General features: G+C 35.8%; 1 protein-coding gene across 17 annotated transcripts in view; it reads left to right on the forward strand.

Moving 5' to 3' along the window:
- KIAA1328 (KIAA1328 ortholog) overlaps positions 1-24184 on the forward strand; it is a 342578-nt gene that overhangs the window by 29788 nt on the left and 288606 nt on the right. Inside the window, exon 1 of one of the 17 annotated variants that reach the window (XM_070220986.1) lies at positions 1920-2110. The exons of the other annotated variants lie outside the window; for them this stretch is intronic. The gene's annotated coding sequence lies outside the window, so the exon portion shown is untranslated. Of the gene's footprint in view, positions 1-1919; positions 2111-24184 lie in introns of those variants that run through there. 17 annotated transcript variants of the gene reach the window in all.

Below are 24184 nucleotides of genomic sequence, written 5' to 3' on the forward strand. Positions count from 1 at the left end.
ATATGTTGACCTAGTACCTTGAAACTGTGTTGAATTTGTTTATTAGCGCTATTAGTTTTTTGTGGATTCTCTATGTAATTTCTATATATAGGATCATGTCATCTGTGAATAGGGATAATTTTACTTCTTCCTTTCCAGTTTAGATGCCTCTTAGTTCTTTCTGTTGTCTAAATGCTCTGACTTGAACTTCTAGTAATTGTTGAATGGACTGGTGGAAGCAGGCATCATTGTCTTGTTCCTGCTCTTAGTTTTCAGTTTTTCATCAATAGGATAAAATGTTACTTGTAGGTTTTTCATAAATGCCCTTTATCATGTTAAGGAAGTTCCCTTCTATTCCTAGTTTGAGTGTTTTTGTCATGAAAAGGTTTTGGATTTTGTCAAAACTTTTCAGTATCAATTGATAGATTCTTATATTTTTGGTTACTCATTCCCTTCATTGTATTAATGTGATATATTGATTGATTTTCTTATGTTGAACTGTTCTTATATTCCTGGGATAAACACTCATTGGTCATGTATAATCTTTTAATATGTTTTTGGATTTGGTTTGCTGGCATTTTTTTGAGGATTTTTGAATCTATATTATAAGAGTTATTGGTCTGTAGATTTCTTTTCTCATAGTGTCTTTGTCTGGCTTAGGTATGAGGTAACACTGGCCTCATAGAATTAGTTTGGAAGTATTCCCTCTCCTTCGGTTTTCTGGAAGACTTTGAGATGGATTGGTACTAATTTTTCTTTAAACATTTGGTAGAATTAACGCATGAACCCATCTGGTCCTTGGCTTGTCATTATAGGGAGATTTTGGATTTCTCTTTCAATCTTTTGTTATAGAACTGTTCAGATTTTCCATTTGTTCTTGAATCAGTTTTGGTAATTTTTTTGTTTCTAGCGATGTGTTCACTTCATATAGTTTATCTAATTTGTTGACATAAAATTGTTCATAGTATTCTCTTATAAATCCTTTTTATTTTTGAATAGTTAATAGTAATGCCCCTACTTTCATTTCTGATTTTATTTACATCATCTCATTCATCTATTCATCATTTATATCATCTCTCATTCATCAGTATCTATTTGTCCACATATCGTTCTCCTGGTTTTATTTAGTTCCTTGTCCATGGTTTCTTTTAGCTCTTTGAGTATATTTAGGACAGTTGATTTAGTGTTTTTGTCTAATAAATCCAATGTCTTTGGTTGCTTACTGTAGGTTTCTATGAATTTATTTTTTCCCTGTGAATGAGCCATATATTCTTATTTCTTTTTAAGCCTTGTGGTTTTTGTCATAAACTGGACATTTCGAATATTGTAATATGACAATTATGGAAATCTGCATTTGCCTCTCCTCCCCGGAGTTTGCTCTTCCTTCTGGCAGCTGTTGTCCATTTGTTTAGTGAGTTTTCCAAACTATTTTTGTGAAGACCGTATTCCTTGCCATGTGTAGTCTGTGAAGTCTTTGTTCACTTATCTCTGTGGTCAGCCAGTGACTTGACCTTGAACAACTGAAGCCAGAAAGAATAATGAAAACATACTCTCCTAGTCTCTTCAGATTGTCTTTGATCTGAGGTGTTCCTTCAATGTTTAACCAATTCGCCTACAGCTCTGTTTTAGTCTTCACTGCCTGCTTGTGCAAAGCCCCGAGATCAGCCAGAAGTGCAAGCCTAGGATCCTCTCAGGTCTTTTCTGAGTAAACCTCTGACTCTGGGCATGTGTATTGTACTCTGGATTCCCTGGTGTATGTGGGAGCCATTCACAGCTCTTTTTCCCCCAAGTATCTTCCTTTTGTTTGTTTGTTTGTTTCTGAGGAAGATTAGCCCTGAGCTAACATCTGCCAATCGTCCTCTTTTCGCTGAGGAAGACTGGCCCTGAGCTAACATCTGTGCCCATCTTCCTCTACTTTATATGTGGGATGCCTACCACAGCCTGGCTTGCCAAGCAGTGCCATGTCTGCACCCAGGATCTGAACCAGTGAACTGCCAACCGCTGAAGCGGAATGTGTGCACTTAACTGCTGCACCCCCAGGCCGTCCCCCAGTCTCTTCCTTTTTATCCTCCTCTTTCCCAAGATTTTGGGTCCATCTGCTGCTTGCCCCATCTGCCATTCCTTTCTCCAGGTAGGCTGAAAGTATTATTTATCTTTAAATGCTTTTGACAACCACCACACAGGAATCTGCTCCAGCTGTAGGGAGATGATACAGAAGCAAATCTCTTCACCAGTCCATCAGGGAACCACCAGACAGGTCAAAACACACTCCTACGATTATTTGATAATGGGGTCTTTATTGCCCTCCTGGCACCAGCAATCTGCACCAGAATTGGGCCACCATCTTGTTGGCTAATGTCAAGCTGGGAAATGGGGGATGGTAGGCAGGTAAGCAAAAATGCAACACCACATTTTTACTAAAATTTCCTAGCCTCTTTCTTCATTAAGCAGTCTCCTAGTTGCTGTAAGTTTTTTGTTAGATTCCAGAGTTCTGATAAAGTTGATTTTGCCAGTTTTGCCAGCTTACTGGTTGCTTCAGTGGAAGAAACAGGTTTTGAAGCTCCCTACTCTGCTTTTTTTTGTGACATCACCCCCCATTGTGTGGCTTTTAGATACTTAGAGATTTTCCAGAATACTTCTTTTAATTGGTTCCTAATTTAATTCTCTTGTGACCAGAGACTATATATGATTTTGGTCTCTTTATATTTATTGAAACTTGGTTTAGGATATGATTAGTTTGGGAAAATGTTTTATGTCTTCTTGAAACTAATGTGTATTCTGTCATTGTTCCATATATTGGTCTATAATTGCCAATTAGGTCAAATTGCATGGTTGTTTTATTCAAGTTTTCAATATTTCTGCTGATTTCCTATACATATGTTTTACCTATTACTGAAAAAGTAATGCTGAAATCTCTACCTATATTTACAGACTTATTTGTTTCTCCTTTTGTCTGTCAATTTTTGCTTCACATATATTGAGCTTGTGATATTAGGTTTATACACATTTATGACAGATTTTCTGGATGAGTTGACCATATTATCATCATCATTTGCCTCTTTTATCCCTGATGACATCACTTGTCCTATAGTCTACTTTTTCTGATATTAATATAGCCAACTGCAGCTTTCTTTTGATTAACATATACTCATTTGTGTATATATTTGGTTCTGTGCAGTTTTATCACGTGTAGATTTGTATAGCATTACCATAAGCAAGATACAAAACCATTCTGTTATAAGAATCACTTGTGCTGTTCACTTACAGTAGACATAGCTACATTTTTTACTACCCCTTCCCTAATCCCTAGCAACCACTAATCTGCTCTCCATCTCTGTAATTTTATCATTTTAAGAATGCTGTATAAGTGGAATCATACAGTGTGTAACCTTTTGAGATTGGCTTTTTTTTTCCCACTCAGCATAATTCTTTTTAGACCCATCCAAGTTGTTGCATGTATCAGTAGTTTGTTCCTTTTTTTCTGCTGAGTAGTCCATGGTATGTTTGTACCACAGTTTGTGTAACTATTCACCTGTTGAAGGATGTTTGGATTGTTTCCAGTTTTCGATTGTTACAAATGAAATTGCTGTGAACATTCATATGTAGGTTTTTGTGTGCACATAGTATTTTCATTTCTTTGGGATGTTTTGTCATAAATGCATGTTTAGTTTTTTAAGAAACTGCTGAAATATTTTCCAGAGTGGTTTATCAGTTTATGTTCCCACCAGCAATGCAAGAGATCTAGATCCTCTGCATTCTTGCCAACATTTGTTATAATTATTTTTTATTTTAACCATTCTAATAGGTATTTAATGTTATCCCATTGTGATTTTAATTTGCATTTCTCTAATGGCCAATGATGGACGTTATTTCATGTGCTTATTTGCCATCTATATCCTCTTCAGTGAAATGTCTGTTCATCCTTTTTGCCCATTTCCTGTTGGGATGCTTGATTATTTATTGTTGAGTTTGAGAGTTCTTTATATGTTCTATGTACAAATCCTTTGTTGGCTATGTAGTTTGCAGATACTTTTTCTTAGAGTATAGCTTACCTTTTCATTCCCTTCACAGGGTCTTTTATAGAGTGAAAGTTTTTCATTTTAACTAGGTCAAGTTTATCAATTTTTTCTTTTATGGATCGTGCTTTGATTGCCAAGTCTAGGAACTATTTGCCTAGCCATAATACCTAAAGATTTTCTCCCTTTTTTCCTAAAAATTTTCTAGATTCACATTTTGTATGAAGTCCATGATCCATTTTGAGTTAATTTTTGTATAAGGTGTGAAGTTTAGGTTGAGATTCATTTTTCTTGCCTACTGATTTCCAAATCCTCCAACACCATTTGTTAAAATATTTTTTGCACCTTTGTCAGAAATCAACTGGGCATATTTGCATGTATCTCTTTATGAGTTCTGTTCTATTCCATTAATCTATTTGTCTCTCCCTCTGTCAGCTGTCTTGATTACTGAAGCTATATAATAAGCCTTAATATTGAGTAGAGTGATTCTTCCCACCTTATTCTTTTTCAAAGTTATTTTAGCTCTTCTAGTCCTGTGCCTTTCTGTAATAATTTTAGAATAAGATTGCCAATATCTACCAAAAAACGCTGTTGGTATTTTAATAGGATTATATTAAAGCTATAGATCAATGTTGGGAAGAATTGATATTTTTCTCTAAGTCTTCCAATCCATGACTATGGTATGTCTCTCCATTTATTTAAGTCTTTGATTTCTTTCATCAGCATTTTGTGATTTTTCAGGCTATAGATCTTGTACATGTTTTCTCATATTTATGTCTTAAGTATTTTATTTTCTTTGGAAAAATTGTAAATGATGTTCTGTTTTTAATTTTGTTTTCATGTTTGTTGTTAGTATATAGAAATGCATTCAAATTTTGTATATTTATCTTGAATCCTGCAACCTTGCTGAACTCATTTATTCTAGGAGTTTTGCTGTTGAGTCCTTAAGGAGAATGACAGTCACGTCACTTGCAAATAGGGACAGTTTTATTACTTCCTTTCCAATGTGTACGCCCTTTATTTCTTTTTCTTATATTGTAGTGCTGGCTAGGACTTCCAGTGCTATATGAATAAGAGTGGTGAGAGGAGATCCTTACTATGTTCCTGATTTTATGTGGAAATCATTCAGTCTGTCATCATTAAGTATATGTTAGCTGTAGATTTTTTTGTAGATGTTCTCTATAAATTTGGGGAAGTTCCCTTCTGTTCCTAATTTTATGAGAGTTTTTGTTATGATTGCATGCTAGATTTTGTCAAACACTTTTTCTGTGTCAATTGATGTGATCATATGAGTTTTCTTTTTCAGTTGTTGATAGGTTGGATTACATTAATTGATTTTTGAATGTTGAACCTGCCTTGCATACCTGTAATAAATCTCACTTGTTATAGTTATTTTGATATATTGCTAGATTTGATTTTCTATTATTTTGTTTGGAATTTTTACATCAAAGTTCGTAAGAACTATTGGTGTGGTTTTCTTTGTTTTTACTGTCTTAGTCTGATTTTAGTATCATGGTAATACTAGCCTTATAGAATGAATTAGGAAGTGTTCACTCCTCTTCTGTTTTCTAGAAGAAATTATATAAAATTGGTGCTAATTTGTCTTTAAATTTAATAAAATTCTCCAATGAAACCATCTGGGCCTGGAGATTTCTTTTTAAAGAGTTTTTTAATTACAAATTCAGTTTCTTTAATAGGTACAAGATTATTGAAGTTGTCTGTTTCCTTTTGGTTGGGTTTTGGGAGTTTGTGGTTTTTGAGAATTGTTGTGTTTCTTTTAAATTGTTGAATTTATGAACATAATATTGTTCATAGGTTTGTCTTATTATCCTTTTAATGACTGCAGGATCTGTAGTGCTTTGTTTGTGTTATTAGTGATTTGTAGCTAATCTCTTTTTTTATTCTTGTCAGTCTTGCTAGGTTTATGAGTTTTATTCTTTTTTTTTTTCACAGAACCAGCTTTTTATTTCATTAATTTTCTCTATTTTTCCTGTTTTCAATTTTATTGATTTTATTCATTTTTGTTCTTATGTCTGTTATTTCCTTCCTTCTCATTCTTTTGGATTTATTTTGTTCTTTTTCTAGTTTCTTAAAGAAGAAACTTAGAGATCATTCCTCTTTTAATGTAAATGTTTAGTACTATAAACTTCCCTCTCATCACTGCTTTCAGTGCATTCCACATATTTTGATTTGTTGTATTTTCATTTTCACTTAGTTCTGTGTATTTTTTAAAAATTTCTGTTGAGACTTACTCTTTGACCCATGGATTATTTAGAACTCTGTTGTATAATTTCCAAATGTTTGGAGATTTTCCTCTTGTCTTTTATTATTGATTTCTAGTTAGGTTCTATGATGATTAGAGAACAATTTTTAAATTTCTTTTGAGTTTTGTTTATGGCCCCAGATATGGTTGATCTTGGTGAATGTTCATGAGCGCTTGAAAAAAAAATGTTTATAATTGTAACTCTCCTGCCTGACTTGAGAAACCTGGTTTACATTATCTTTAATATTTTTTATTTTTTTCTTTAATCATCTTGTATGTAGCTAATTCTTCATCTCTGCTGCTATTCCCTCTACTGCACAGAAGCCTTCCTTATCCTGCTGGAACTCTGACTCCCCATTCTGGTCTACCAATCCCCCTCCCATGATGCCCACCCTCTTCTCCCTGCTTATATTCCAGCACACCCATCCAGGCTGTACTCTGCCTGAATGCCCTCCTTATTCCACTCTGGTTCTGACTCTTCATGTTGGGCTGTCCCCTCTACTTGGATGTGCTCTTTCCTCTACTTAGGCTTTGACACTCCACACCACGCACCCCCTTTGCAGTTGTATCTTTCCTACCTTTCTCTGGCTCTGACCTACACATGTTGGTCCCCTCCCTTGTATGGATGCCCTCCTCGCCTACCTCAGGCTCTGACATTCCACCAGCCTGCCCTTTCTTGAGGATAAGCCTTCTTACTCTGCCTGTGCTCTGATACCACACACAGGGCTGCCCCCTGAGTGTATGTCCTCCTCATCCTCTTTGGGGTCTGATAACCTGCTTCAGGTTAACCCTTTGTGTAGATGTTCTCTTCATTCTTTGTGGGCTACTCTGTACCAGCACCCACTCCCAACCTCTGCTTAGACCCCTTACTTACAATATTTGGGCTCTGATTCTTCATACTGGGTCACTTCACCCCCTTGCAAGGATACCCACCTCGCCTGCTTAGGCTCTGACACCCATGCTAGGCTACTCTTCTCCCTGGATGCTCTTCTCACTTTGCTGAAACTCTGACACTTGTGCTGGACTACTCGCATGTGTTGATGCCCTTCTCAACCTGTTTGGGCACTGACATTCCACTGGGCAACCCTTCTGTGCACATGCCCTCTTGATCTCACTCCAGTTCTGACTCTCCCTCATGTAATGGTTTTAGGACCTAATTGTACAGGAAGAAAAGGGAAAGTGGAAAATGAAGAAGAGAAAGAGGAAATGAAAGCTCACCCTTCATTTTAGAAGAGAAAAAATTTTCTCTTTGAGTGAAGGGCATTTAGATGTATTTCCTTGTTCATAAATACATTGTTTTATATTTATATACTTTGCTTTCCAAATCATGCATATAAAATAAGACAAAAACTCTACTTCTTTTGTGTTCTGCCTACCTTACCTGGTACATTGCTTTTATAACTAATAGACTTTTAAATAAATAGGGAATAATGAAAAAGTATTAATAGAGGATGATTAGGAGGCTAAAGTTTTAAAAGTTGTCTTCATTCATGTCTTTTCAGTAAAAATTAGATATGAAAAATGAAAGTTGTTTCAGTTGTGATAAAGATCAGACCAAATGCGGAAAGCGCCCGAAGATTTAGAAACCTTATATGTTCCTATGACATATTCAAGTATAGCATACTTAAAGAATTTCAGCTATTATGCAGATCTACTAACGTTATTTTAGGGGAGAAGTCACTGAGAGTACTTGGCACCCAACACTGACCATCATCAAGCATATTTTCAAAATAATATAATACTCAGTAGCTCTCAGTACAACGTACAAAACAAAACAGCATATTTTTCATTTATAGAGTGACATTTATAGAGTAATTTGTTTATATGCAATATAAAGGCAAAGTGATAACTATAGGTTCTTTTAAATGGTGCCTTTGAGGTGAAAAGCCTTCCTTACAAAAGTATGGCCCTTTTTATAAAACATGGCCTTGACTTTAGCAGCTTTGGTGGGAAAAACCATATGTGTCCAAATTCTAAGACTAGCTTACCTGTATCTTGGAGGGATCCATTGGGAATCTAGCTTAGATAGTACTGACATTAGTCAATATCTTTATTGGTACTTTGTATGAAAGAATCAGAAAGATTCCTATAAGATTTATTGATGTTTCCAAATGAGAATAAATGTTAATAGAAGATATAAGTAAAATTCAGAATTGGCATAATAACTTGGAAAAATAGATCCATTCAAACAGGCTAAAGACAGTAGTGACAAGTACAGATTTTTACATGCCTAAGGATAAAAATAAATTAGAAATTCATTTTAGAGAAAGACTTACTGGCTAGGTGCAATACATAAAATATATATATATATCTCCATGGTTCATAATTAAATTTAACCTGAACATGATCAAGCAATATTATGCTAATTGGCAAGAAAACAAATAGATTAAAAAGTCTGGTATGAGTTTTTAATAATCTGTAAATGCTCAGGAAACCTTTTTACTTGTGTTAACTACACTAATAAAAGAATAGAATACAAATACGAATCAAAATTTATGGTCTGTTGGAGAATAGATAACCACAAAGATAAATTAGGAATATTATGAATTATGTAGCTTGTGGAAGAGAGTGTAATAGATGACTTGATATATGGGTTTCAAGTAAATGAAAGGGTTTCCCTGAGGTGTCCAGCATTGATTTACATTTGCAGAAGGATAAGTGGAATATTGATTGATCTTTCTAGGAGGAATTAGGATAGAATTCTTTTTGTTCAAGATTGGTGAATTAAGTAACCTTAGAAAATCTTTTACAGTAAAATTAATGAATTGTTTGCATAGATGAGAAAAGCAGTGTCATTTATGGGGACTTGAAAAATGAATGGCTTTGCAAGATATTGTAGTTTGTGCTGAAAGATGGTGACAGATTTTTATATATGCGTTTGCATTTTTTTACTGAGAATTTTTAAGATGGGGAAGGGTTCCACAGTCTAATGCACAAACTGTACTATAGCTTAGTCTTTAAAGGAAAAATAGTCTTAAAATAATCTTGGCCACAGTTGCAGTTTTTGATGTATATGAGCCATGTTCTAAGAAGCCTAAAAAAGCCTCCACTATTTTATGTCCTATGCCCACACTCTCAAATAATGCATCATTCCCCAGTGAATACTTGTGTACTAACTCATTTGAGGACAGGGTTCGTTTTTAGGCTCAGATATTCTGATTTTTCCCAGAGGACAGTTTGCTATTTCTAGTTGACGTTTCTCAGAAGAAAAATAGAAAGTGTAGCACCATTAGTTTCCCATTGTAAAATGAGTAGATCATTATGATTTTATATTTATTTTGATCTTTTATTTTTTAAACTAAGCATAATAACTTTTTTGTCATAATTAAATGTACATTGCAGTGAAATAAGAAAGTTAGACTTAAATTTTTCAGTGACTCAGTTTTTTGTCTTCCTGTTTGAAGCCTTGGTGGATTTTTTCTCTTTTTGGTATAAGTAGTGTTTATAATGAATTATACAGTAAATTTCAGGAAAAGGAATTTTTAACTTGCTCTAGGTAAAAAGGCATTCTCTGAACTTTAATGTAGCTTGACACTGTAGAACAGTTGGTATGCCAAAATTCATTTTCAGATTGTCTGTTCTGAACTCTACAATTCAAAGAATACTTTTTGAGTGAATAGCATGCACTCACCAATCTTTCTCTTGGTTCTGGCCAAATCCTACTTCCTAAAAGAGGTTACTTTTTCTGTAGCAATTTTTTTCCCTTCTGCATGGCGTTTGGAAACATGTACCATGCCATATGAATGTGGACAGTCTCTTCTGACCTTTTGCTGGATCTGCTCAGAATTATGCTTGGGCCACATTTTGGTTATGAAAAGTTGAGATGCTGCAACTGTAGATACATGTGCTACACAAGTGTATGCTGTAGCTTTTCAGTCTTTTCTGAGACAGTTTTCATTTTTTCAATCCATGGGCTTTATATATGCAGTTTATTCTCTTTTGTAGTTTATTTTTTATTTGCCTGTTGTAATGTATTCAGATTTCTTAAACCTGAAATCAGCAGGAGAAAAGAAGAACCATTGAGTTAACGAAGAGTGCAGAACAGAAGTTATCTGGAATTCTTGTAAGACTACTTGTTTTGGCTGCTGCCTCAAAATTGGAATTATGGCTGGAATTATGACATTTGAGATTTGAGTATTTTCAGGTTAGGATTTTAACTGGAAGTGTTTATTCTTACCATATTAACTATCGGGTTTTGATTGAAAAATAATTATTGATCATTTGCTACATAATGATCTACTTTTTCAAAGCATTTATGGAAGAGATAATCAATTTTTGTCATCATATGTTATGCTGAATTTTTTCTGCTAGTTTTTAAAATAATTGATTAATCCAAGACATAATGAAGAGAACTGGATAATATTCAGTTGATGTTTTATATTACTCTTGCAGAAGCCAGAAAATTGCATCTTTATTCTCTCTGTAGTATACCTTGCTCCCTACTTTTAATGTACTTGTAATTGTATATTAAAACTATTGTCTTATTAAAAAAGTAAAACTGCAAAACTGCAGATAAAGTAAAATCCCTCTTTTACACTTCCCGCACGCCCATACACACACTGTTTATGTTTGGGTGGAGTTTGTTTCTTTCTAACTTTGTATTTTGAAATAATTTTACACTTACAGAAAAGTTACAAAGCTGTAATTTCCATATATCCTTGACTCAGCTTTCCATACTGTTATCATTTTGCCTAACTATGGTATAATTATCAAAACTAAGAAATTAATAGTGGTGCAGTACTATTGTGGGGGATCAAAATTGGCCATCCCAAAATGTGTCTCTTTGACTTGATTATTTTTGAGAATAAAAGACTCTGAAAGAGACTCTGCCGTTCCACCCCAACTGCCTAAAAGAATTTAAGATAGAAGGCCTGTTCCAGGAAGGAGCTAAACATAAGTTAACTGTAGGGTAATGTAAAATATGTCTCTCAGGTCACATTGTGAACAGTTAGCCCGTTTGCATTTCCATCTCCACGTGTGTTGCCTTCCATCCCCTTGAAGTCCCAAACCACTACCCCCAACATCCTCCTTTGTCTTTTGCTGAAAATGATTTTCAAGGTGGAGGTTTTGGCCATTCTGCGAGTGACTCAGTTTTCCTGTGTGTCTCCCATGTATACATGTCATAAAGCTTTGTTTGATTTTCTCATGTTATTCTGTCTCATGTCAATTTAATTCTTAGACCAGCCAGAAGGACCTAGAGGGTAGAGGAGTTGTCTTCCTCCCCTACACTATCAACTAAACTGTAGACTTTATTCACATTTCACTAATATCTTTTTTCTCACCCGATATTCAATTCAGTATCTCACATTGTATTTAGTTGTCACATCTCCTTAAGTCTTTTCTAATCTGTGATAGTTCTTCAGTCTTTCCTAATCTTGACACTAATCAGAGATATTTTGTAGACTCTCCCTCAATATGGATTTGTTTGGTGTTTTCTCTTGATTAGATTCAGATTATGCATTTTTGGCAAGAATACCACAAAAGTGATGTGCCTTTTCAGGATGTCATCTCAGGGGCTATCTGAAATTAACATGTCTTTTTACTGATGATGTTAAACTTGATCACCTGATTAAGGTGGTGTCTTCCAGGCTTTTCCACTGTGAAGTTATTTTTTTCTCTTTATAATTAATGTTAAGTTAGTTAAACAAGGAGGCCATTAGACTGAGGTGTTTCTAATACCTTAGCAGCCTACTTAAGTGAACCAAACCTAAGCCTATAAATGCCTCATGGTTAAGAAATCAAAACCTAAGGACAAACCATCACAAACAGCCACCTAGGCTTTCCCAAATAAGGCAACCACTTAAGCTGTAGCCAATCAAATAATTTCCTTGCGTTGCTTATATGTGTGTTTTATGAAAGTCTCTCCTCTAGCTCCTATTGGTGGGGGGCTCCTAACCACTTCTGATTTCGGGCTGCGCGACTTGAATTAATTTTTGCTCAAAGTCTTAAAATGTAATATGCCTCACTTTATTTTTTAACATTAATAAATATCATAGTTCTATGAGTTATAATCTAATATTATTGTTATTTATTTTGTTGTTAAAATTGTTCCGGCTTTGAAAATTGGGAGGAAGCGTTGCCTTATTTGAGAAAGCCTAGGTGGCTGTTTATGATGGGTTGTCCTTAGGTTTTGATTTCTTAACCTTGAGGCATTCATAGGCTTAGGTTTGGTTTGCTTGAGTAGGCTGTTAAGGTATTAGAAACACCTCAGTCTAATGGCCTCCTTGTTTAATTAATTTAACAAGAGCTCAAACAAATAAATATATAAGTATGTATAAATAATTATGTGGATAAGTCTGAATGGCTGCAAGAAGGTTGTTCCCAACCTTACAATTGAAAAAAAAAAGGTGAAACAGACTGCAAACTGAGGACGTTTTTTGAAACAATCGGAGAGCTCCAGTCACAGAGCAACTAACTAACCTGAAATCTCAGGAGAGAGGTGCCTACAGGGAACGATGAGGTTGTGAGTGCTAGCTTACCTGGGGCAGACACAGCTGGAAATGGGTGAGAATACTTCAGCTTCAAGAGGCAACAAATTGGTGGAGGCCAGATGTGGGCAGGCGAGAGGGGGGAAGCAAATATAGGAGGAGCTTAAACTCTCTTGCAAGCTTTTTCTCCGTAGGTCCCGCTTCATGAAAGCCCTGATAAAGCATCCTTCTTGGTGCAGGGGCCTGGGAGAGGGGAACAGCAGTTGCTATGAAAAAGGCACAGAGTATTTCCTGGATCCTTCTGAATCTCCCCTATGGAACAAAAACCATAAGTTCAGGAGGTGGGGTACAGTAAACTATAGCCCTTAGGGCACTGGAAAAAACCACTGAAGCTAGGGGTGGGCAGAAAATAACCTGGGGGGAACAGGGTTACATGCTAGTCCCAGAACTATAGAGGCGAGACAGGAGCACTTCTGAGACCCAGGCATACAGAGTCTGATTAGCACGGGCCTAATTAGAATAATAGAGACGATCACCCCAACCCACACTCCAACGCCAGACTCACAAATGTCTAGTAAAAGTAACAGTTGAATACTGATGAGAAACACGCAAGAGAAGGACCTTCTAGTAGGGAAGACATACAGTGGAAAGTGGAGCAGACATTGAGAAAAACATCTGGTCCACCTGAAGGGAAGTTATGCCTAGAGGAATTTGAAGCCTAAGGTACACTGACGGTAACCATAGCAACAGTAAACATCAAACCTGCCCAACTAACTTCTGATTAGATAAAGACAATCCCTACACTAAAAACCTAGCCAAAGGAAAGGTCTGCCCGTTACCAAGTATAGAAATTATTTGCCTCAGTCTCTCCTGTCCTACCTAAGATATCCAGATATCAAAATTATGAGGCATACGAAAAGGCAAGAGAAAACAGCGTGTGCAAGACAGAGAAAGCAGCAGAAGCAAATGCAGTTAGAATTATCTGATGAGTAATTTAACATAACTTATTTTAATATGTTAAAATCTGTATTAGTTATCTATGGCTGTCTAACATTATCACAAAATTTTAGCAGTTTAAAATATTAGTAAGCTTCCTAGAGGCCCTGTTATTTAATTGAGAGGATTGGTGAGGCCCAACCTTAGTGTCTTTGAAGTGTCTTTTGTGTGACCTTTGAGGCATCAACTTTGATCTTTCTGAGGTCTTAACAAAAATTGTACCCTTGGCTTTATCTCTAGAGCGTGTTTTTCCTGGCAGTGTCCTGGATTTGAAATTTCCTCAGAAGACATTTCTTAGTTTTAGTGTGTTTTGCTTTCTGGAGAGGCTGAGAACTTTTGAAACTGTGAAGTCCTGGCTCATTTTGTTTTAATAGTCTTTCCATCAACTTATCTCTCTCTTCTCCCAATTTACTGTAAGCACAAGAGAGAAACCAGGCAGCACCTTCAATACCTTACCTGGAAATTTCCTTAGGTAGATTAGTTACCCGGTTAATTAGGCACATTCCCTACTTTCCACATTACTAAAGATGATAGTTTTGATAAGCTTTCTGTCACCACATAGAATGCTTCCCCTTCCTGCAATTTCCAGTAATGTCTTCCTGAGACTGAGTTTCTCAGTTCCTTACTGGCGGTGGGCTGGAGGCCTCCCTCAGTTCCCTGTTTCAAGGACCTCTCCATGTTGTAGCTCCTCACTTGGCAACTGGCTCCCATCAGAGTGAGCAAGAGTAGCCAAGACAGAAGCGAACCAAGTCACTATCTTTTTGTAACCTGATCTCAGAAGTGACATCCAGTCAATTTTGAAAGTCACTAGATCCAGCCCATACTCAAGGGGAGGGGATTGGAAGGGATTAAACAAGGACAGGAATACCAGGAGACAGGGATCCTTCGGACCAATTTTAGAGGTTGGCTACCACAGTAAACATTGTGATTTTTTTCCTAAATTTACTTGTTCTAATATATTTTCTATGGATTCCTTAATATTTTCTTCATACAAAATTTCTTCATGTCATCTGCACATAAAATTTTACCTTTTTTCCATTTGTATGCATTTTATTTTATTTTCTTGCACACTGGCTCAGACCTCCAGGCAATATTGAGTAGAGGTAGTAATGGCTGACATTCTTGCATTATTCCTGAAGTACAAAGATAAGAACAGTGTTCTTTTTTTTTTGAGGAAGATCAGCCCTGAGCTAACTGCTGCCCATCCTCCTCTTTTTGCCAGGGCGGACTGGCCCTGAGCTAAGATCCGTGCCCTTCTTACTCTACTTTATATGTGGGATGCCTACCACAGCATGGCTTGCCAAGCAGTGCCATGTCCGCACCTGGGATCCGAACTGGCGAACCCCGGGCCGCTGAAGCGGAACGTGCGCACTTAACCGCTGAGCCACTAGGCTGGCCCCAAAGTGTTCTTTTTTTTACTCTTAAAGACATGATAACATAGGTTTTTTTTTAATAGATGCTCTTTATTAGATTGAGGAAGATCCTTTGGTTCCTAGATTGTAGAGTTTTTATCATGAAGAGGTTGAATTTTGACAAATGCCTTTCCTGCATTTATAGGTGATTACATCAGACTTCTCTTTTATTCTATTAACATGGTGAGTTACATCAATTTTCAGCTCTTAAACGAACAAATCCTGCCTTGTTGAGGTAAACCCAATTTGGATGTATTATCTATTTGTATCTCTGGATCTGCTTTGCTAATTGTTTTTTAGGACGTTTTTCAGCTGTGTTTATTAGATAGATTGAACTATAATTTCTGTTTTCCATACTGTCCTTGTCAGATTTTGGTATTAAGATTATGACTACTTCATAAAACAAGTAAGTACTTGAACCAAAAGGAGTAACCAGTGAGTTTTAGAATGTTAACTCTTTTGGGGTGCCAATTTAACATGAATTTAAATGATCAGATATCTCACTGCTCTAAGTATTATGTATCATACTACCTCTTATGCTTTGTTCCTTGGAAAGTATATTTTATCCTTAAGGTTTTTAAAACAATGTGTATTTTCTTCATTTTTCTCTATATCTAATCTTTCTTCGTATATTCAAATACGTTTTTGCTATTTCCATTTTTAATGTCTTAACTACTTGTAGTAATTTTAGAGGAAATCATGCATTCCATGTTTCATCTCAGACTAGAGCCTAGAGCCTTTAACCGCTTATACTTAAGGAGAAAGAAAATCATTTCTTGGTAGGAATACAATAGACACTTCAATGGATTTGTTTAGTATATTCACAAAGTTGTGCAGCCATCACCACCATCAATTTTAGAACATTCTCATTACACCAAAATGAAACCATGCAGCCATTAGCAGTCACTCCCAACTTCCCACCAACGTTCCTAGCCCTAGGCAATCGCTTCTCTGCTTTTTGTTTCAATGGATTAGCCTATTCTGGACATTTCCTATACATGGAATCACATAATATGTTGTCTTTTTAAACTAATTGCCTTAACTTGGCATACTGGTTTCTAGGTTTATCCATGTAGTAGCATGTGTTAGTACCTCATTTCTATTTATTGTCAAATAATTTTTCATTCTATGGATGGCACCACGTATAACTTATCTAGTTATTCGTTGTAGTGTAAGCAGCTGACAAGTAGCTTTTTGATTGTAACGTAAGGGCCTGACGTTAAACTTTTTAAAAATTTTTTACATTGCTACATTTTTATAATTAATTTTTTATTGAAGTAACATTGGTTTATAACATATAAATTTCAGGTGTACATCAATATATTTTGACTTATGTGTGGATGACATCATGTTCACCACCCAAACTCTAATTGGCATCAGTCACCATACACATGCCCTTTTACCCCTTTTGCCCTCCCCCTTCCCCTCTGGTAACCACCAGTCTATTCTCTGTGTCTATGTGTTTTTTTGTTCTTATTGTTTTATCTTACAAGTGAAATCACATATGAGTGAAGTCATATGGTATTTGTCTCTCTCTCTGACTTATTTCACTTAGCATAATACCCTCGAGGTCTATCCATGTTGTCGCAAATGGCAAGATTGCATCTTTTTTTTATAGCTGAATAGTATTCCATTGTATATATACCATATCTTCTTTATCCAGTTATCCACTGATGGGCTCATAGGTTATTTCCAAATTTTGCCTATTGTGAATAATGTTGTAATGAACAAAGAGGTGCATATATCTTTTCAAATTAATGTTTTCATGCTCTTTGGATGACTACTCAGTTGTGGAATAGCTGGATTATATGATATTTCTATTTTTAAATTTTTGGGAAATCTCTGTACTGTTTTCCATAGTGGCTGCACCAGTTTGCGTTCCCACTGGCAGTGTATGAGGGTTCCCTTTTCTTCACGTCCTCTCTAACACATTATTGCTTGTCTTTTTAATAACCATTCTGATGAGCATGAGGGGATAGCTCGTTGTTTTGATTTGCATTTCGCTAATAATTAGTGATGTTGAACATCTTTTCATGTGCCTGTTGGCCATCTGTACATTGTCTTTGGAAAAATGTCTGTTCAGATCCTCTGCCATTGTTGAATCGGGTTGTTTGTTTTTTTGTTGTTGAATTATATGAGTTCTTTATATATTTTGGATAGTAACCCCTTATCAGATTTATGATTTGCACATATCTTCTCCCAATTGTTAGGTTGTCTTTTCATTTTGTTGATGGTTTCCTTTGCTATGCAGCTTTTTTAGTTTGATGTAGTCCTGTTTATTTTTTATTCTTTTGTTTCCCTTACCTGAGGAGACATAATATTCAAAAAGATACTGTTAAGACCAGTGTACTTTCTATGCTTTCTTCTAAGAGTTTTATGGTTTCAGGGGCTAGCTTTGTGGTATAGTGGTTAAGTTCAGCATGCTCTGCTATGGTGGCCCAGGTTTGCAGGTTCGGATCCCGGGCACAGACCTATACCACTTGTCAGCTGTGCCATGGTGGCAACCCACGTAAGAAGTGGAAGAAGATTGGCACAGATATTACTTCCGGGTTAATCTTCCATAAGCAAGAAAAGAGGAAGATTGGCATCAGACGTTAGCTCAGGGCTAATCCTCCTCAGAAAAAAAAATGAGTTTTATGGTTTAAGGTTTTACATTCAATCCATTTTGAGTTAATTTTTATGTATGGTGTAAGATAATAGTCTACTTTCACTCATTTGCATGTGGCTGTCCAGTTTTCCCAGCACCATCTATTGAAGAAACTTTCCTTTCTCCGTTATAAGTTCTTGGCTCCTTTGTTGAAAATTAACTGTCCATAGATGTGTGGGTTTATTTCTGGCTCTTGATTCTGTTCCATGAAGCTGTATGTCTGTTTTTGTGCCAGTACTGTGCTGTTTTTTTTTTTTTTTTTTTGAGGAAGATTAGCCCTGAGCTAACTACTGCCAGTCCTCCTCTTTTTGCTGAGGAAGACTGGCCCTGAGCTAACATCCATGCCCATCTTCCTCTACTATATATGTGGGATACCTACCACAGCATGGCTTTTGCCAAGCAGTGCCATGTCTGCACCCGGGATCCGAACCGGTGAACCCTCTGCCGCTGAAAAGCGGAACATGCATACTTAACCACTGAGCCACCAGGCCAGCCCCAATGCTGTTTTGATTACTGTAGCTTTGTGGTATATTTTGAAATCAGGGAGTGTGACACCTCCAGTTTTGTTCTTTTTTCTTCAGATTGTTTTCACTATTTGGAGTCTTTTGTTGTTACGTATAAATTTTAGGGTTCTTTGTTCTATTTCCATGAAAATTGTCATTGAGACTTTGATAGGGATTGTATTGAATCTGTAGATTGAGTTAGGAAGTATGGACATTTTAACTATGTTAATTCTTCTAATCCATGAGCATGGAATATCTTTCTATTTGTGTCTTCTTCGATTTCTTTCACTGATGTTTTATGCTTTTCAGTGAACAGGTCTTTCACTCTTTGGTTAAATTTATTCCTAGGTATTTTATTCTTTTTGTTGCAATTATAAATGGGATTGTATACTTGATTTCCCTTTCTGCTATTTCATTGTTAGTATATAGAAACAGAATTGATTTTTGTATGTTGATTTTGTACCCTGCAACTTTACTGTATTCATTTATTATTACTAATAGTTTTTTGGTGGATTCTTTATGGTTTTCTATATATAAAATCTTGTCATATGCAAATAGCGACTGTTTTACTTCTTCCTTTTCAATTTGAATCCTTTTTATCTCTTTTTCTTGCCTAATAGCTCTGACTAGGGCTTGCAATACTGTATTAAATAAGAGTGACAAGAGTGGGCATCCTTGTCTTGTTCCTTCTTATTAGAGGGATAACTTTCAGTTTTTCACCATTGAGTATGTTGTTAGCTGTGGGTTTGGCTTATAGACTAAAAGCTAGTTCTTTGAAAAGATAAACAAAATTGACAAACCTTTATCTAGACTAAGAAAAAAGAAAGACGGCAGAATCAGAAACAAAAAAGGAGAAATTACAGTGAGTACCACAGAAATACAAAGGATTATTAGAGAATACTACAAAAAGGTATATGCCAACAAATTGGATGATCTAGAAGAAATGGATAAATTCTTAGAATTATATAACCTTATAAAGCTGAATCAAGAAGAAATAGAAAATCTGAATAGACCAATCACTAGTAAAGAGATTAAAACAGTAGTTGAAAACCTCCCAAAAAACAAAAGTCCAGCACCCTCATGAATTCTACTAAATATTCAAAGAAGATTTAATGCCTGTCTTTCTCAAACTCTTCCCAAAAATTGAAGAGGAAAGGATGCTTTCTAATTCATTCCACGAGGCCAATATTACCCTGATACCAAAACCAGACAAGGAGAAAACACACATAAAAAATAACAGGCCAGTATCACTGATGGACATAGATACAAAAATCCTCAACAAAATATTAGCAGATTGAATACAACAATACATTACAAATGATCATACACCATAATCAAGTGGAATTTATTCCAAGAATGCAAGGATGATTCAACATCTGCAAATCAATTGATGTGATACACCACATTAATAAAATGAGGAATATAACTCACATGATCACCTCAGTAGATGCAGAGAAAGCATTTGATGACATGCAGCATCCATATATGATAAAAACTGTGAAAAACAATGGATATAAAAGGAAAGTACCTCAACATAATAATGACAGTGAGGGTTTGATTGCTGAGGCATCCACTTCGAAGACATCCATCTCAAATAAACACATTACCAGCTACACAGCTAGCTAGAGCCAGGCCACGCCACCCATGAAGTTCCCCTTTTTAGAAAGTCCTAGTTGACCTAGATAATTGACCATATGACTAACTGTTTGCTTGCTTTTCCCTTTCCTCACTTTAATTCCTGCTGTTACGTTTTAAATTCACTGATAAAGAGTGAACACGCAAACCCTAAACGCACCCCACCCTCAACCCCAATAAAGACAGAACTCCAGGTCTGCTTGCTTGCTTGCTCTCTCTCTCTAACCACTACCTTGCTGTGTGGCCCTAGATGTGCTGTATACCTTCCAGGACCTATGATTAATAAACTTTATTTTTTCAAACTTTCCTAATGGTTGTTGCCGAGGTGCATCTTGCAATCGTAATAAGAACCACGTGAGTCAGTCCAGCCACAACATTGGTTCCGGTCAGGGAAATGTCTGGGGGCATGCCACAAATAGTACAGGCCCAGGAAGTGCCCACAAGCATTTCTAGCCCATAGTATCACTATCAATAGGCTGAGAGCGACACAGAATATCCATTGATGGACATTTGGATTGTTTGTACTTTTTGGTTTTATGGATTATACTGCTGTGAACATATATGTATAAATGTTTGTGTGGACATGTTTTAATTTCTCTAGGAACAGAATTGCTGGGTCATATGGTAACTCTGTGTTTAACTTTTGGAGGAATTGCTGGACTGTTTCCCAGGCTGTGCCGTTTTACATTTCCACCAGTAATGTATGAGAGTTCCAGTTTCTCCACAGCCTTGCTAATGTTTGTTTTTGTCCTTTTGATTATATCATCCTAGTGGGTATGAAGTGATATCTAATTGTGGATTTGCTTGTCATTTACCTAATGACTAACAATGTTGAACATCTTTTCATATGCATGTTGGCCATCTGTGTATCTTCTTTGAAGAAACAGCTATTATCCTGTTAAATTGAGTTGTCTTTTTATTGTTGAGTTCTCAGAGTTCTTTATATATTCCATTTACGCGTCCTTTATCAGATACATTATTTGCAAAAATTTTCTCCTATTCGGTGTGTTATCTTTTCACTTTCTCGATGGTGTGCTCATTTAAAGCACATAAGTTCTTAGTTTTAATGACGTCCAATTTATCTATTTTTCTTTTATTTCTTGTGTTTGGTGTCATATCTATGAAACAATTGCCTAATCCAAGGTCACAAAGATGTATGCCTATAAATCTTCCAAGAGTTTATAGTTTTAGCTCAACTTTATTTTTTTGTGTTTGGATAGCAAGTTGTCCCAGCACTATTTGTTGGAAAGACTATTCTTTCCCTTTGATTTTCTTGCTACCCTGGTTGAAAAGTCAATTTACTGTTAATGTGAAGGTTTATTTATGTTCCATTGATCTATATGTCTATTCTCATGCCAGTACCACACTGTCTTGATTACTATAGTTTTGTAGAAAGTTTTAAAATTGGAAAGTGTGCATCCTCTAACTTTTTCTCCTTTTTCAAGAATATTTTAAGTATTCTGGGTCCCTTTCATTTTCATATGAATTTTAAGATCTGATTAGTTTGTCAATTTCTGCAAATAAACCGTCTGAAATTTTGATAGAGATTGAATTGAATCTGTAGATCAGTGTCAGGAGTACTGTCATCTTAACAATATTCAGTCTTCCAATCATGAACATGGAATGTCTTTTAGGTCGTTAATTTAGGTCTTTAATTTTTTTCAGCAATGTTTTGTAGTTTTCAGTGTACAAGTCTTGCTCCTTGTGTTGAATTTATTCCTTTGTGTTTTATTTTTCTTGGTGCAGTTGTAAATGCAGTTGTTTTCTTAATTTCTTTTTGGAGTCGTTCAGTGCTATTGTATAAACATGCAGTTGACTTGTGTATATTGATCTTGTATCCTGTAACCTCACTGAACTCCTTTATTAGATCTAATAGTTTTTTAGTGGATTTCTTAGATTTTCTATGTACAAAATCATGTCATGTAATATAGAGATGGTTTTACTTCTCCCTTTAGAATCTAGATGCCTTTTATTTATTTTACCTGCCTAGTTGTCCAGACTGTAACCTCCAGTACCGTGTTGAATTGAAATGGCAAGAGCAGACATCTTGGTCTTATTCCTGATCATAGGGCGACGAATTCAGTTTTTTACCAGTAAATATATTAGATGTGGCTTTTTCACAAATGGACTTTTACAGGTTGAGGAAGTTCCCTGTTCTTCCTATTCATTGAGTGTTTTTTTTTTTTTAAATCATTAATTGTTGTTGGATTTTTTCAAACACTTTTCTGCATCTGCTTAGATGATCGTGTGGTTTTTATCCTTTATTTTATTGATATATGGTATATTATGTTACTTGATTTTTGAGTGTTAAACCAACTTTTCATCTCTAGGATAAATCCTAATTCGTCATCTTATATAATCTTTTTTTATGTTTCTGGATGTTATTTGCTAGTATTTTGTTGAGGATTTTTGTGTCTTCATTCACTAGATATTGTTCTGTAGTTCTTAGAGCCCTTTTGAAATAGATTGGTATGTCTCTGATTTCTTGAAGTACCTGTATTCCTTTAGACAGTACATTATAAATAATAGCCAAATGTTAAAATTTATAAAGAGGGCATTAAGATGATTTCGCTGAAATGTTTCTTAATGATGAAAGCCATTCTTTTTCACCATGCATTTACTTTTGCTTGAAAACAGTATGTTCCTTTCTGTTTGCTAGATGTGCCATGAAATCTGTTCCTTCCTTCTCTAAATCTTACCCACTAAGTTGATATTCATAAGTTATAAAATGTACACGGCATACCTACCTCCCAAACACAGGGAAATAAATAGGGGAAGAAATTTTTCTGGTTTACCATTGGATGAGCTGTAGTTCTGTTTGGGACGGAAGTTTTGCTGCCTTGACCTTGTGTTTCTTTCACGTTAGTGTACATGTCCCCGTTCCTGGAGTATCTGGAAGAACACGAGGGCTATGCAAAGCTATAGAATAAACCTCTTTCTAGAACATTAGTTTTACTAAAAAATTTAGAATAGATGGTGTGGGATAATTTTTTATATTAAGACAAGATTGTTTTATGGAGAAAAACACAAAGTGTGCAGGGGTGTTTAAAACATAAGACTCAAAGAAATTCAGTAATTTCAGCACAATTTTCAGCCCAACCTTTAAGAATATGAATTCCCTCTCTTATTTTTTTTTTTTCGAGGAAGGTTAGCCCTGAGCTAACTACTGTCAATCCTCCTCTTTTTGCTGGGGAAGACTGGCCCTGAGCTGACATCCATGCCCATCTTCCTCTACTTTATATGTGGGACGCCTACCACAGCATGGAGTGCCAAGCAGTGCCATGTCCACACCCGGGATCCAAACCAGTGAACCCCGGGCTGCTGAGAAGCAGAACATGCGAACTTAACTGTACCACTGTACCACGGGGCGGACCCCTGAATTCTCTTTTCTTGTTAAGTAAGAGTACATTTTGTGGAATTTTTTGAGGAATACTGTGAGGCATTAAATAAAAGCTGACAGTGGTGATTTCCTACTTTACGAATAGGCTATTGTCCTCCTTATAAATAATTAACAAACCAACACTGGGAATATCCTCTTGTTGAGAGTTTTAACCTTTTTATCCTATTAGTCAAATATTTCCCTTTCTTATATTTATATTCTAATTTTTTTAATTAACTCATTGCTGTATTCTAAATGAAATAGAGCATTTCGTCTTTTTATGTTATTTTGTGGTCTGAGAATGTTCCATGAAAAATGTAGGTATTTTCTCATACATATACCTCATGGGAAATATTAAACGTAAATTAAACAGGAAGACAGATTTCAAAGTGGATATCCAAATCTTGAGGTTGTCTTATTGGCAGGCTCTCTGCATTTAAAGTCTGTATTCATATACTTGCTCATATTAACTATGCTAATAGGCCACAAAGAAGCCATGCATATCTTTATATATAGGCCTGTTGAAGAAGTGTTGCACTTTGTGCTTAACAGAGCTTGTTAATTTTATAGCCTTCTAGAGCATAATAATTGCTAAAAGGTAGTCTAACGATAGCAGCATAACAAAAAAGATTTGGAAAAAAAAAGAGCCCTGTTTAAATAGTGTAGTGACAAATTTTTCAAACATACCCAGAAACTAAATTTAGAAGAGAATGATTTTTCTGGGTAGAACACTTTAAGTTTTGGGAAAAGCTCATCGTACATTCTGGTGTTATGGAGTATATGTACAAGCATTTTGCCTTCAGTGATCCCTAGAGTTTTCATGTGTTTCCTTTAAGTCCAACAAAGGGAGTAAGTAAATTTTGCGTTATACCTATATGACACCTGTATGTTCTGACCTAGTAGACTCTAGAGATAATCTCTGCCTT

This window comes from Equus caballus, chromosome 8, assembly GCF_041296265.1.
Source record: "Equus caballus isolate H_3958 breed thoroughbred chromosome 8, TB-T2T, whole genome shotgun sequence".
NCBI classification, from domain to species: Eukaryota; Metazoa; Chordata; class Mammalia; order Perissodactyla; family Equidae; genus Equus; species Equus caballus.